This window comes from Oxyura jamaicensis, chromosome 9, assembly GCF_011077185.1.
Source record: "Oxyura jamaicensis isolate SHBP4307 breed ruddy duck chromosome 9, BPBGC_Ojam_1.0, whole genome shotgun sequence".
Taxonomy (NCBI): domain Eukaryota; kingdom Metazoa; phylum Chordata; class Aves; order Anseriformes; family Anatidae; genus Oxyura; species Oxyura jamaicensis.
The window spans coordinates 23,914,773-23,930,094 of record NC_048901.1 but is presented as its reverse complement, the minus strand read 5'-3'; the positions used below and the strand labels follow the sequence as shown (position 1 = coordinate 23,930,094).

General features: G+C 47.2%; 1 long non-coding RNA gene across 1 annotated transcript; it reads left to right on the top strand.

The window, feature by feature from the left end:
- Positions 1–7,469: 7,469 nt before the first annotated feature.
- On the top strand, positions 7,470–13,104 carry LOC118171352. Its single transcript, XR_004753168.1, has 2 exons — positions 7,470–7,607; positions 12,540–13,104. It is a non-coding gene; the product is annotated as an uncharacterized LOC118171352 (long non-coding RNA).
- Positions 13,105–15,322: the final 2,218 nt, after the last annotated feature.

The following is a 15,322-nucleotide window of genomic DNA, read 5'->3' as shown; positions in this document are numbered from 1 at the left end:
TGCTGTGCCCTAAATCCAGCCGGGGCCTCCTGGGGACCGAGAAGTGAGCGAAGGCACCAGGAGAGCACTTCTCAGCACCGTCCGGTGACACCGAGCATAACTTCCTTAATTATCCCCTCTGACAGGGCTTTGCCGCTCGTCAGTCGTGAAATAAAGTAGTATTAAAAGTCGGAGATTTATGGGCTCTGCACGCCCATGGGAAGGCTGTAATTTCAGGGCATTGATTTAAAGGGGTATAAATCCCGAGGGAAAAATAAATAGAGTGGATGTCAAGTTTAAGATTGCAGGTGACATGCATTTTATTTGGTTGGGATTTTTTTTTTTCTCTCTCTCTGAAGATTGCACAGCCATCACTTGCCTTAAGTGGAAGCCGCCCTCGCAGGCTGCCTGCTGCGAGCCAGCCGCTGACCGCCTCAGCTCCTGGCGACCCAAAGAGACCCGTGGCAGCTGTCACACGAGCCAGGTTCTGAAGGTACAAACACCCAACCCAGCTGCAATGCTGACATGTAATTGTGTAATTGTTTCTATATTTACAAACCACGGGAGAGAATAAAGATGTTGCTTCCCTTCTGTGTGGGTAGTGGCATTCAGTGCAGCTGTGCTCGCAGCAGCGGCTTAGGTGAGGTGGGGTGAGTGACTGCTGGCTTTAATTCTCTACCTGGAAACACCATGAGAGAAATGTGAAGTGTCCTCATCACACTTTATTGCGCCAGGAACTACCTGAGGCTTTGGGAAGGCTCGTATTTGACAAGACATTCAGAGAGTGGCTGAAAGCCATTTACCAAACCAGTATGAACACGCACGTTAGATTTCCAGGTTTACTTCTGGAGCCAGAGGCCTGCCGACCGTGCTCCCCTGCCTTCTCTGCATCACTTCTCGTGCTGCTCAAGATCAAGAAGCATGGACCTGCTCCCCCTTCGATGGCTTCCCATCAAGGACAGTCATGAAGCATTCAGGATCTAGTGCTAGAATATGGCCCTGCCCACAGCTCCTGGTGTTTCTTCACTCTTTTATTTCCGGTATCTTTAAAAAATTCATCTTGCCATACGTGAATATAGTGAGCGCTTTTTAAAAATTTATTTATGGTTGTTACTGCATCCCAAATGATCTTTAGATCTGCAGAAGGACTGCAGGCTTTTTATGCTCTTGTCCCCCTCTCCCACGCCCTGCGTTAGGTCTGTGTAAGCGCTGAGGCCACCCCGAGCCCTCCTGCCTGCACCGCAGTGACAGCAGTGAGGCTCCCCGAGGTGAGGAGCAGCTCCCCAGACCCACAGAGGTGCCAGCCCCCTTCCTTTCGGGGCTGCAGCAGCTCGGCCAGGTCTGCTCGCAGCCCCCAGACCCACGTAGAGGGGGATCACGGCTCCCACACCCGTGGCTTGCTGCTGAGCTGTCCCTGGTGGCAGATGAGCTGCGTGTAGATGGACAAACCCCCTTCTGCAGGGGATTCCCCGCACAGGAGAGGTGCCCCAGCCGCCCCACTGCTCTTTGTGCTGTTTTGGGGTGAATTCCTTCCCTTTGCACACATTGCTTTGAAAACTTGTTGAAAAGTTGTGTTAACAAGGTTTTGTTTTCTAGGACTGTGGTGTGAGGACAGATGTTTGTGGCCAAATTCTGAGCTGAACGCTTGCTTCCCAGGGAGGAAACACCATGAAGGTGCAAGGGCACTCCCAGGAAAATGCCAAGAGGCAGAGATTTTCCACATGCTTCCTCGTGTGAAGGAAAATAGGGTTTCCTTGCTTCTGACCTGAGTGGTCTGCAGAGGGAAATCTGATCATCAGCATTAGCAGGGAATTTCTCCTGCCCTGCTCCCCGCTTCCACCCCTTGGGACCACCGAGGGTGGCAGCTCCTCGCGCCTGCCTCCCTCCCTGCCGCCTGCTAAGCACGAGCAAGGTGAGAAGTGCCAGATTTATTTTAACAAATGCAGTTCAGTAAATGTTTCTGGTAATGCTGTGTGGTTTTTCTTTTTTATTTTTATTTTTTTTTTTCCTTGCGAGGGTCTGTAATACTGCAGAATCTCCTGGGGTTGTTAATGCAGTTTAAAAAACAAAACTGAGCAGGATAATAGCATTTAAAATAATCCCAACACTGCTATTTAACGCGTGAAGTTGCCTCTGGCTTTGTTCCAGTATAAATCTACCTGGCTATTAAATCTACCGTGACTGATGCAGTCCTCATTTTTCAAGGATGCATTTAGGGAGCTGTGATTGAAAGATGACACACAAATTACGCGGTGTTGCTGCTGAGATGGCTCTGATTACAGCTGCCTTGTACATCTTCTGTAAATTCCTGCGCTCGCTGTGTTATTTCCCTGCAAGGGTTTGTAAGTATTAAATTAATTTGGCAGTGTGGGGCTGTAAGAAAGAAGATGTTCGCGTGCCATGAGAAGCTGCAAGCGCTGCCTTATCGGAGCTTCGTCTGCCCTTCGGAAACCTGGTTCCTGCGCCGGGAAATCCACAGCCTGTAGGAGGATGAAGGAAAGGACCTGCTTCAGGGCACAGCTGGGGAGCTGTTGACTGAACCCAAGAGGAGGTGCTAGGGCACAAGTGGGTCTGATTCAGTTTAAGTTCATTTGTCCTTCTGTGGTTTCCCTGAAAACTTAGGGTTTATCCAGAGCGCTCTGCAGAGGCTGCATATTTTCATGTATATGCACTCATGCCTCATTTTACAGCTTCTTCTGCGGAGTTTCTTCCCTTTGATTTCTCGGGTGGCACCAGGGGGATTTTGATATAAAATGCACATGACGCCGGTCACTCCGATATTAACGCAGTTTTCTGGCATACACTGGGATCGTCGCGGCTTTTTCGGGCGGCTGACATCAAGTAACAGGTGAAGGTCAGAGCTGTGTAATTGAAAACGAGAACGTGAGCACGGCATCTGGTTTGCTCTCTGCTGCAGTGCGAGACTTCACCTCCAACTTGCTAAATAGCTCTTAAGAGAGATTATCATTAAAATCTGGCAGCAACTCAACTGGAGTACATCTGCGCGCTGTAAAATGAAATTGTATTTAATGGCAGCACAGTTGGGCCAGCTGACGGCCCTGCACACGGGTTAACACCCAAGGAAACCTGTAGAAGCAGTATTAAATGAAGGCGATTTTGGGTACAAAGTGCAGAAGACAGAGCTGAAATTCTTAGCTGAAATTCTTCTTACAATTAGAAAACTCGCTGTAGCAACAATTTCTTTAATTGCTGGGCCCAGAGTCCGTAATTAAATTGACTCAATGAATTATTATTGTGAGAGCAGAATTACTGTGTGATTAAGAACATAAATTAATTTTTGTGTTGATGATAATGCCCAAACTTGTGCATTTGGAGTCAACAACATTTGCTTTCAGTATTTCAAAGCTGTTGGCTTCTGAACTGTGTGCCTTCAGGAAAGGGAAAATGCTTCAGGTGGGCTCTCCTTGTGGTCTATCCCATGTCGCTGTCTGTCCCCTATTCTTCATCTTCAGATAAATAAATGCAATAAAAAGGGGAAAAAGCAGCAGTTGGTTGAACAGAAAACAGTGAAAGACAGTTGTTCAGTCTATATTTTCACTAAATAATTAAAGATTTTTTTCTCTTTTTAGATACTGCAGATATATATATATATTTTCCTGTAAGTAATATTTTTCCAGTCATCTCAAGTGTATTAAATACATTCCGGGTTGTTACCTAAATAATGGCAATCTGCAGAAACTAACATGCTTGCAACTATTTTTTCCAGCAGAAATAACCCCAAATTTTGTGGATGCTGAAAGTTATGAACCTGATGCGTGCAATGAGGCAGAATGCTGTATTTTAGGTACACGCTCATTTAGTAGCTAAGAGGAAGAAATGAGGGATGAAGAGTGCTGTTTCTGAAGAAATATTATTCCATTTCCCTCACTGACTCCTGACCTACTGCAAAATTTCTCTTTATGAAGATTGGGTCATTAATTATATGCAAAAATATGATCCCGTTACGCGTCCCATCTTTAGAGGAGAAACCTGGGACCGCACGAGCTTTACCCTGTTAAAAATGCATGCTTTTTAGCTTCTTGCTTCATCACCTTGTCAGCTGCTGTTGAGCTGCCGTGGGAAGGGGAGGGCCGGCTCTGTCGGGTGTCAGGCTGGAAACGCCTCGCCTCCACGGGGGTTCTCTGAAGGAAGGCTCCGCGGCGCTAATCGCTTCGGGAGGAAAAATTAAAAACACAGATATCGGAGCAAACATGTTTCTGGGGAGAGAGGCTTTAAGGCCCCTTGGAGGCGAGAGATCCGAGTCACGATAGGGCGCACCTCGCCTCTGAAATTAATTAATGGGCAAAGGAGAGGGAACGCTAATGTTGGTGGTGTCCTTGGTGTGGCATATGGTTGCTGAATTCCTGGGAAACGTGCAGCTGTCTTAGCAGTGAGATCCTGAAAAGCCGAAAGGATTAGATTCGGGGAGAAAGACGAGATAAGAGCGATTAGGTGGCTGAGGAGCCTGGCGGAGGGGGAAATTGTTCACTGTAATTGAGGGGGAAGATCAAAAGAACTTGACACGAATGCTTGACTAAAAACAGTGGGTAGAATTATGAGACTTGAGGAAAAGTAATTAATTAGGGGGGAAATTCTGTCTGTTTTGTAGCTGGAAGAAGTCATTTAGACATTTAGCTGGTCCAAAAACCGTCTGAGCTTTATCCTGCAGACAGGTAACGTGGCATCCCTCCAGTTGCACATGGGGGCATGGTGCCAGGTGTCCCCTGCCCCGTGATGGTTTGTGCAGATGCAGCTTGGGAAAGACCAGGTCCAGCCGCATTATTCCTTGAAATGGCATTTCCTCAGTGCCACCAGCTTTTTCCCCAAATACAGCCCTAAATGCAGAGCTTCCAGTGCTTATCATCTTTTCCTGCAAAGATCCTGTTTGAAGGCAGATCTCTTTAGACATTTGGCCTCTGCAGTGTAAGAACTGGCTGCCTAGGAGTGTGTCCTTGTGCACAAACCTCCATAGGTTTGGGCCACCGCCGACCACGCTCCTGTGCCTTAGTGCGGAGGGAAGGAAATGGCACCAGGGCAGCCAGCCTTCGGACATCCTCCCAGCTCTGAGCTGAAGCTTTTCTAACGAGAGAGAGTGAGAAAGTTGGTGAGAAGTGCCCTGCATCCTATACATGTGTTCATGTGCATGTATGTACACACACGCCTAGAAACCAAGACGAAGACCGTGTTCATATGTATATGCGTGATTATGGATAAATATAAAATAAAGTAGTTCTTGACAATGACTTGACAGTCTTGTGTTCCCTCTGCTCCCCTCCTGTCCCGTTCCTCTGCTCAGCCCTTCCCCTGCCATCGCGCTGTGCTTGGGGCTGGGTGATCAGCAGCTGCACAGGACTTCTGCAGGTGAAAATCAAGGGAAAACGCAGCTTTTTGTATCCCCGGGAGAGAATTAATGCCCATTGTTCAGAAGACAAAGGCAGATCAGTAGATTTGCTCTGATGAGGGCATTAGAGATCATAGCTCGACTTTGGGTGCTGATTACGATGGGGGCCTCACCCCCTTCCCTTCTGCAGAGCTCGAAGCACAGCTAGACTCATGAGAGAAGCAGGAGGAGATGCCCATGGAGGTGTTTTTAACAAGTGGGCTTCCTAGGCAAGATCTCAGTGCCGGGCTCGGCTTCTGCTGGCCTGGGGGCCTGGTGCTGGCACCAGCTCAGTGGGCAGCAGGGGACCCCCCGTGTCCTGTTCCCCTGCCTGGCTGCTGGGGGCCGGGAAGAAGCCCCTTTTCTAGGAAACCCCAAATGGCACAGGGAAGAGCAGAGAGGGGAGGCTGGGGGCAGGTCTCTCGTGGGAAAAGTTAAGAGATGATGTGGCAGGATGGAGTAGCAGGGACATAAGTCTCTTTGCATCTTCACTGCTGGCTTAAGAATCGTGAATTTAAATGAATTTGATTAGAGCTCAGTCTACTGCTGATACATGCTGCAGTTACGGGTCTTTTGCATTTCAGTTTATAAAGCCCTATTTAACACACAACAGTCAAGCTGTCGTCAGTCAGCCACAGATTTATTGTTCAAACCACAGTTCATCACGCGTCTTACTTCCTTCCAGACACTTCCAGGTTTGTGCATGAATCTTTATCGGTCCCCGTAATGAGAGCTGCGAGGATTTGCAGAAGTGAGGACCAGTTCACCTTGGCATTGATGAAATGTCAGTAGCAATAAATGCCTCGCTTGCTTCACGGTGGAGGAGAGGTCGTTTCCCTAATGAGCTAAGATACAGATGTAATAAAGAAGCTATCACAATTTTCTTTGATACATGAATTAACGTGTTATTTAACATTGCTTCTGTACATTATCACCCACGGTGATTTATGTGCCGAAGTATCCACAAGCACATTTATTCAAGCCCTCCCCAGCCCCCAGCTATCTGCTCCTACAAGTGACTATTTTTTAAATACCGAGTCTTCTATTTAAATTCTATCAATATCTGGTGTAACTATAAATTGCCCCTTATTTGGCTGATAATCTTCAGCTATTCCCTATGGTACTTGAATCATGCAGCAAATTATGAGAACAAGTACGCATTGCCATAGCTGTTGGGTGGCGTTGGTCTTCCGAGTTTGACTTTGGAGAGACTTTGTGGTATTGTACACGGCTCGAATCTTAGAACAGACTACTTCACATAAAATTTTGTGAGGGGTTGTTCAATAATACAGGCACAAGAGGCAAATCTGATGGAGAGAAGATAAAAGAGTCCTCAGAGTGAAAATTAGAAAATAAAATAAAATCCAGAGCTCTGTAAAGGACAGGTAGTTGTGCAGAGGAAGGGCAGATTCTTCTCGGGAGCTGGTAGAAAAACAAGAATCCAGTGGAATACAGTTAGCATTTTAAAATAAACATGGAAACCTATGGGTTAGGCTTTAGGGGCAGCTTATATTCAAACTGCTGCTGAGTGGAGAATTTGTCCAATAAAACTGCCCAAATCCTGACTAGCATGAGCCTGAAGAAGGCACAGCTGCAGATCCACATCCACGTCAACAGCACTGGCATCGCCTTCAGCACGCTGCGATGTTTCCTGGGGGTCTGCAAGCACAGCCTGGCTGCACGGCCCCGTGCCGTGCCACCACGATGCGTAACATCAGGCTTGTGTTTTGGACTACCAGCTTTAAGTACTGATGGGGGTTATTACCATCTAAAATAGCACTAGGATTAATTAGGGGCTTCTCTGGGGTCGGAGAAGTGTCCTGCTGGGAGCTCCCGTTCCCCACTGTGTCATTTTCCCTGGTGTGCCCAGGAGCAGGTGCTGAGTGTGGCTTGCTGCAGATGGTGGCGGAGGTGGTGGCTCTTCCCCAAGCACAGCATTGAAATTGAATCAGAAAAGATGTTATCATGACTCCAAAAATATCAGTATTTTCCTAAATTAAACCGATCTGGTGAGCTTTCCCCAGGTGATGTTTAATTCACATAAACAATGAATCCAACGTTTGCTCACCTGTTACTCCATAAAAAAAGGTGTCATGCATTAGCTTTGGCTTCACTCTGATTTTATTAATGAACTTGTTAGTGAGGAGTAAACACAGCGGCAAGCCTCATCTGCATCTTGTGGGGCTGCAGCCCGGGGCTTTGCTTGGAGGGGAACCAGGACGAGACCTTGGTGAACACCTCGGTGGAGGTGCTCTGAGTTCTGCTGGTTTTTGACTTAACGCCTCTGGACTTGCACTGCTCAAGGTATGGGGTTAAGAGAGGAAGGATGGGGAAGGGCCTGGTGCCGAGGTGCGTGCCGTGGTCTGTTCTCTGCTGCACGCTGCGGGACCCCGACCTCACAGGGCTGGAGGAGGGCAGCAAAATACCAGCGTCCTGAAGTGCATGCAGAGCAGAATACCTGCTTGCTGAAATGATGGCTTCTTTTTTAGCCCATCACGTAGCGTGTAGTAACAGACTGCCTCTAGGAAAAACCCCTGGTGCTGTGATGTGAAAGTCGTCTCTCGCGTTAATCCAGGCTGATCTATATGGATTAACATATTGATTCCAGCCTTAGATAAAGGAGAACCTCTTGCAGGGGTGAGGGGTGTGAGGAGGCACGCAGAAACGGGTGGTGCAGAGGTCTTTGTTTGGTTTGCTGAAACTCATCTCGGGTTTTCTTGCATAATCCAGCATTATGCAATTTCATTAAAAAGAAAAGTTGAGCATCTCTGAGGGTGGTTCCTATAATTACCAAATTTCTTTGAAAACTTGGTTAAGAAGCCATCTGGCCTAGGGATTTTATTGACCTGTCGCTGGTTAATTATGTTGAAAACTTAATCTTTTATGATTATCATTAATAACTGCCCAGTGAAAAAAACTTTGTCTTCAAGTGTTGCTGTCTTTAAATTTCAAAAAGTAATGAGAGGAATGTTTTTATGAAATTAGAGGAAATGTTCTCTTAAGAGTGAAATCCAATAGATTTCACATATAAATGAGATGCACTGTGGTCAGGAAATGTGGAGGTCTGGTTTTAGAACCTAACGCAGCCACCACATGAAGGGCCCCGACCTGCTGTGCTTTCCCATAAATATATGGGGGTGGGTGTTTTTGGAGCCTGGGAGAGGTCCTGCTTTCAGCTCCAGCTCTCAGTGAAGGGAAGCTGCATTCCCTGGGTGGTGGGCTCCATCCCCAGCCTCCAGGACCCTGCCAGGGCCACCTGAGGATGGCTCCGTTTCCCTGCTTGCTCCTCTGGCATCGATGGTTTGACATCCCCTGAAGAGTTCCTCCGTACTCTTGCCGTTAATTATGGGTATTGTGCCAGCATTCTCGAGTGTAAGCCAATTAAAATAAATCACATCCAGGTGGGTATTAGGGCCTGCCTGCTGCTGGCTGTGCTCCCTAAAGCATTTCTCAGCATCTCATGGCACTTCTAGGCACCAGCACCAGCTCCTTCTCCCCGGAGATGTCCCCTTGGTGGCTCACAAAGGACTTCCCGTGTATCAGACTGTCTCACCACCGGTTGCTCCTCACACACTGATGATTTTGGAGGCACTAGGGGTAGGCGGTAGCCGATAACCATCTCTGTGGGCCCAAGGGCTGCTTGGCAGGGAAGGCTTTCAGGTCTGGTCCTCCACAAACAGGTGGAGTGTGGTAAATTATTACCTTTGGTAAGGATTCTGAAAAGAGGTTTCCACACCACATAGCCTTAGCAATCTTGAGCACGGCTAGTTTGCACGCAGCATCCCTTTCCTTGTTCTCCCATTTACCTTGCTCACCACGTAGTGAATGTTTTTCCAAAATCTGTCAGACACCTCTATAGAAGCAACAATTTATCAAAGGAAGGTAATGTGCCCATAGCCCATCATTTGGTAACCCTGTGCTGCCTCATATCCCCTTGTCCAGGCGTTTTTCCCCCTTCCCAATCCTCTCTTGGGAAGTTTCATGTGTGTTTGAGGTCAAACGGGGCCCAAGCCCTTTCCCTCTGTGTCCAAATACACACAATGCATTTGGAATTCATCACTGAAATATGGGAAATCCTCAGTTTGCCACATGCAGAACCAGGTACTGAGTTCTGGGCTTGTTTTAGGATACACTGGGTTAAAAAAATGTTTACTGATTAACGACCTATTATCCACTGGAGTCCTTCAATGCGGATTGCTTTTATCAGAGAAGTACTATTTTATCTGGGTTTACAGTTAGCCTTCCTCCACTGGCTCCTTAGTGCAGCTAATTTAGCAAAATTGCATTTAAATGAGTCCCTGATGAGAGACCCGGAGTTCACATTTTTCTTTTAATAGACATGTTAGTCTTCCTGCCTGCTGAAATCCCACAAATGTCCCTTCGCTCCTCACCAGCGAGGCAGCTATTGTGTGTCAGCCGGCGCGCGGTACGCCTGGCCTCACCCTGGGGAGCTGCCCCGCAGCCGTGGCATTTCTTTGAGCTGAAAGACGGCGTTTAAAAATTGGGTAATTTATATTTATGTAGTGGTTGGTGTCTTTCATCAGAGAAGCTTCTTTCAGCAAAGTTCATTTCAAAAAATAAACTAACTCAATGCAAATAATATTGTGTCTTTCTTCAGGCCGAGGCCTCTGAAAGTTAGATTGTTTAAATCTGGGGGCTTGCTGGGACATCACGCAGTCCCGTGAAGTCCCATGGATTCTGTGCAAAATGCTTCTAGCTGCTAAAAGCAGGGGGATGCTGCCGGAGCCCTCCCCTTGGCCCCAGGCAGGTTCCCCATCCTGGCTGGGGACAGCAGGCGTGAGCCCTGGGCCCATGCATTTTGGATCCAGCAGCAAGAGATGGATTTCATTCCCATGTTCCAAATTGTTTTATTTCTAGGGTAACCACCTTATTCACTGAGGTTTTGGTCATTGAGTTCTTGTGAACGGTGTTAAATTTGTGTTTGGCAGGTATGGATGCCTCTAAAAAAAATTAAAAAATAATAAAATGAAGAAATATCATCCTGCTGCAAAGAGCAACTTCCTTGTCACTGCATTTCCTTCCTTGTCCTGGCATTTCCTGCCCCCTGCTTTGCTGTGACAGCCTCGGGTGTCCCTTTAGGCTTTAGTTTTGCATCGCATGGGGATGCTTTTTTTGCCAAGCAGGTGCCTGCTGCCCTGCCAGAGCCAAGGTGAGCACCACACCACCAAGCTGGTGCTGGGTCCCACCATGCCTGGTGTTCTGCAGGGCTCCTGATGTGCCCTGGGGGCCCCCGCAGCCCCTGGGGCTCTCAGCTGCAAGGGTGCAGTGTCCCAGAGCTGCTCCAGGCAGGGCAATTAGTGGTAAGCTAATGTTTTATGTTGCTTAGACCGATACCATCTTTTAAATTTTATAAATCAGGAGAGACCATTTATCTCATTCCCCAGGCACTGCTAACGACTAATTAAAAACCATAATTAACAGGAGTGGAGCCACCAGAAGATGCGAGGCTGCTCCCAGCCATGGGGAAGAGCACCTGGGGGCTCTTTGAGGAGGGGCTAATAAATACAGCCATCATGGTGACCTCTTTTGGCTGCTTGCTCTCCAGCATGAAGTTTTAATATCAAAGTAAGACTTTTTTTTTTTTTCCAGATCTATTTTGGTTCAAAATTCAGCAAGGATGGTGGTCTTAGTTCAGAGTGCTAAAGCAATAGAGCTGATGGGCTGGTCTTCCCCGAGCAGGATAGTTACACAAGTGTACAGCGATGTCTACTCTTATTTAAGGGTTTTGTCTCCCAGCAGCAGGCAGAAGCCCTCCGGTAATGCTCCAGTAGCTGCTGCCCATGGGCTTGAGACTTCAGGTTCCCTTGCAAGGGTCTCGTGTGGGCATTTTAGAGAACTTAACAGGTGTCTGTAGGAACCAGGAGGGCATTTTGAAGTTTTCCATTCATTCCTGGGACTGACAGATGTGATGTCTGGATTTGATGTAAGCTCTGTGGGAGTCAGTGGGGATGGCACTTAAAACGAGCAAGGGCATCTCGCCGAGCGGCCGGCGGGAAGAAAAATGCTTGCAGAGTGCTTCCACTTGCTTCCTTGCACAGTGCAAGGACTTTCAAAATAAATATTTTTTGAGATAAACAAGCTTGTAAAATGCATCGTTCACTCTGTGCAGTGTTACACACTGCTCTGAGGAGCCTCTCAAATGAAAGAGCACTGTAAAGCTTTAGATGGAGCAGGATTCACGAGCAAATCGGAGGGATGGAAGCGTTGCTGAAATGGGTCTTGGGCATGCGACTTAATTACAAATGGCCACTAATAAAAGGGATGGGAATGGCAGTGCTGACTTTAAAGAGAAATTACTGCGACTCTACGTTACTTCTGCTGCTTTTCCTAGCCAGGCTGGGCTTTGCACCATGCTGCCCTGAGGCTGTAAGGGGCTTTTGTGCTACAGATGTGTTAGTTTAACAATGGGGATGTTGAAAATGTACCATTACTTCAGAAATTGGTCAAACTGTGGTTGAACCAACAAATACATAGCGAACCAAACCAGCAACAGAGCCATGGGAAATGACTTCTAAATTAGTTGTGGTGTTAGAAGAATAATTAAGCAGTATTTACTTACAATTATATCCAATAACTTTTTAATGCTGTGATTAATTAAATTCTAAGATTTCCTCATAGTCTCTGCATATATTACAGAAGGAAATTAATTTTCTCCAGCAACTCATTAAGGTCCTGAAATGCTGTGGATTCCTTTTAATCAGTAATTCTTTGCTTTGCATTGTAAATCTTTACATGTGCATCAATCAGCCCGAGCTCCCAAACCGAGCCACGGGGAGCTGCAAATTAGGGTTGGAGCCACTTACCTTTGCTTTTAGAAACTAAATCTGTGTTACCAGCTGTGGTCTTTGAGAAAGCCTGTTCCTGCTTTAGGCAATAAAGTCTCTTAGAACACTGGGTTTTAGTAAGCTGAAGGTAGGATGGAAGGGGGATTTCATGCCACCAAAAGGCAGGCACTGAAGGTAGCTGCTGATGGAGATGGGAGCACGCAAAGTCCTCTCCAAGTGCTTCCCTCTCCAAATCCAGTATTTGCCAGGTGTTTCTATGTGAAAGTGTTTCATTTCAAATTAACTGTTTAATCATAAAAGCTTATTCAAATACACAATGCTTCTATTCTGAACATGATAGAAGAAATTAGTGTGTGTTTTTTTTTTTCATCAAGGCAAAGCAACTTGAGGCAAAACCTAGGGTTTAAAAGCAGCGAGTAGGAGAGCTGGGGCTCTGCGTACCAGAAGAGGAGTTTTACTGCATGTGCCCTGGGACAAGGGGCAAGCCCCACAGCTGCCAGAGCAGTGCCTTCCTTGAGCATCCTCCTCCCATCTGCTGAAACGAACACCTGGCCCCAGGGACATCTCTCAAAGAACCGAAGCTGGATGGTGTGGTAAGAGAAGAGAGCACAGAAACCCGTGCATAACACCAGAATACGATGACATGCCGTGATGACACCAGTGCCTTCTGCAAGCCTCTGTGCGCTCTAGGAATCCGCGTTCTCCAGGCTTAAAATGAAACCTGCAGTTCTGAAAGGAATTACAGATTCAGACCGATACCTTGGTGTGGTGCTGCCAAAGCGAGCCAGATGCAGGGCCCTTTTTGTTGGGTAAATGTGTCTGCAAGCGACTGAGCGCGGGTGGGATGAGAGAACTTCTGCTTAGCAAAATATTTGAATTAGAGAGGCAGTTCAGTAATTGCGTTTTTAACTATATTAAAGCCTGTTCCTTGAAATCTGATGAAGGCCGTTGGAGCCATCCAGTAGCTTTTGTTTGGCTGTGTTATCCAGGAGTTGAAATCACAAACAGATACGGTAATAAGAGATTGCTGAAAATTTTCAGCAAGTGCTTCCTGGCTAATTAGCTCCCCAGAGGAATGGGATTTGAGCGGACAGAGCCAGGTTTGCTCTCCTTTTCCATTGGCATTCTAGGAGTGCGTAGCTGAAAATCTCCAGCCATAGCTGATCTCCATAAAAGATTAATACGCTATTTATAGGATACGTTTTCTTTAGTACACAATAAGCACATTTTAGCCAGCCTTTCAAGGCTTTTAAAACCAGATTACACTGAAAGTCTGCTTGTTAGGTCCTGTGCTGGCTAAAACCATAGCGCAATTCTCCACGTAGCCTTATAGCCTTGGGAAGATGCATCGACACGGGACATGAGTCTGCTCTCCTCCTGCTTCGTGGTGGCAGGGATGGACCCCACAGGTCCCCGTTCACTGGCAGGGAACCAGGGGCCCAGGAGGAGCTGCAGGTCCTGTGGGTGACCCAGCCAAGTGGGGTGAGATGTGCCTGGCTCCTGCCCGAGGCTGAGAGTCTGCAGGCACACGGAGCTCCCTTGGGATCTGTGGGTACAGGGATGTCAGGAAGAGGGAAGGGAGCAGGTTCTGCCTCTGGACCCAGAATCTTCATAGAAAGAGGTCCTCCTTGTCTGATCATACCTAGCCTTCTTTAACTTATATTAACCGGCAGTTAACTTTAATATCTGATAAAAATTGGATAATAAAAATCAGATCTTTTTCTATTGGCCTATTATTATCTCACAGATAGAACAATTCAGATTACTAATTATTTGAGGACACCCGAAGCTTCTTTCCCTTAAGAAGAAAGTCATCGTGTCCTTTCCTCTGTAATCGTGTCTGGGAAAGACTTTGTGCAAGTTGCCTCCGCAGGTGCCATGTAGCCGTGTTTGGCCCAGTTTGGTTCCCATGGCTGGAAGGAGAAGCTACAGGCGATGTCAGGTGCCCAAAAATATTTGGGGCTGGCATCCAGGCACAAGCCTGCTTCCACGTGGAGCTCCAGCCACCCAGGTTTGTCATGGTAGGGCCACAAGAAAGTCACTTTCCTTCTCTGTGCAGGTACTGGCACGTGAGGGGGCTCAGCCAGGGTGCAGCATTGCTGTCTACTTTGTTCTTTCTTCTTCAGAATTGTTTTTATTTTTTGTTTCTATTTCAAAATGCAAAAAGGTGATTATGAACAAAAGCTCAGAAAAACGGTGAAATGCAAATCCTGGTGACAGAGTGCATACCGCTAGGCAAAGCTGTCTTGCCCAGTTTCTGACAGCATGGGAGAAGTGCAAAAGACGTTTTCCTTGTTGTTCCTATCAATGATATTGCTCTCTGCTTTAGTCATTAGTGAGACCGCTCGGAGCGGGGAGGCGGAGGCTGTCAGTCGGCTGTGAGGGAAGGAAGGGCACTTCGTGAAGGGTCTGGGGGCAGAAGTAAAAAGCCCAAGGGAAAAAATATCACATAAAGGATGTGTAATGGAGACCTTAACGCAGTTTCAGTCCAAGGTGCTTTGAGTTCTGTCTTTGCTGTGAGGAAAATAATTGTGAGTCCAGCTAAATGAAGTGCTGGAGCCGTGAGCTGGGGTGGTGAGGTTGTGGGGACACCGGCAAAGAAGCGACGTGCACAGCACGCTGCCAGGCAGCAAATACAAAAACAACAACAACAAACAATACTCAAATGGCATTAGCTCAGAGCAAAACATCAGCCTGGCAACTTTCATTACCTATTGGTAACGATCTTTCTTCAGTCCCAGGGAGACAAAGGAGAAATTTAAAAAAGTACTAACACTTTATATATTTCAGACTTTCAGTGCTATATGTAATTTAGACAGACTCCAGCTCATGAAAATCCCTTGTGTAGCTAATGCTCCCACACCTCTCTGCTGGCACAGCACCACGGAGCGTGCAGCACTGATGGGTTGTGACAGCTTCGGCGTCCTCCCCGTCAGAAAAGTCCGTGTTTCCTTTCACACGCCAAAGTAGTTGTCAGAACTAGGCGTGCTAATGCACAAACACTGCAACAGGGAGCAGTGCTGGGGACGGGATATCTGCAAAATGTTTCTTCCTCCTGCTTGTCGTGAGGTGGTGCTGGGCTTGCAGGGCTTGGAGGTCGGCGCACATCAGGCACCGTACATGGAAAGGCCTCGTGGGGTCTCGCTGTGCCACGGCA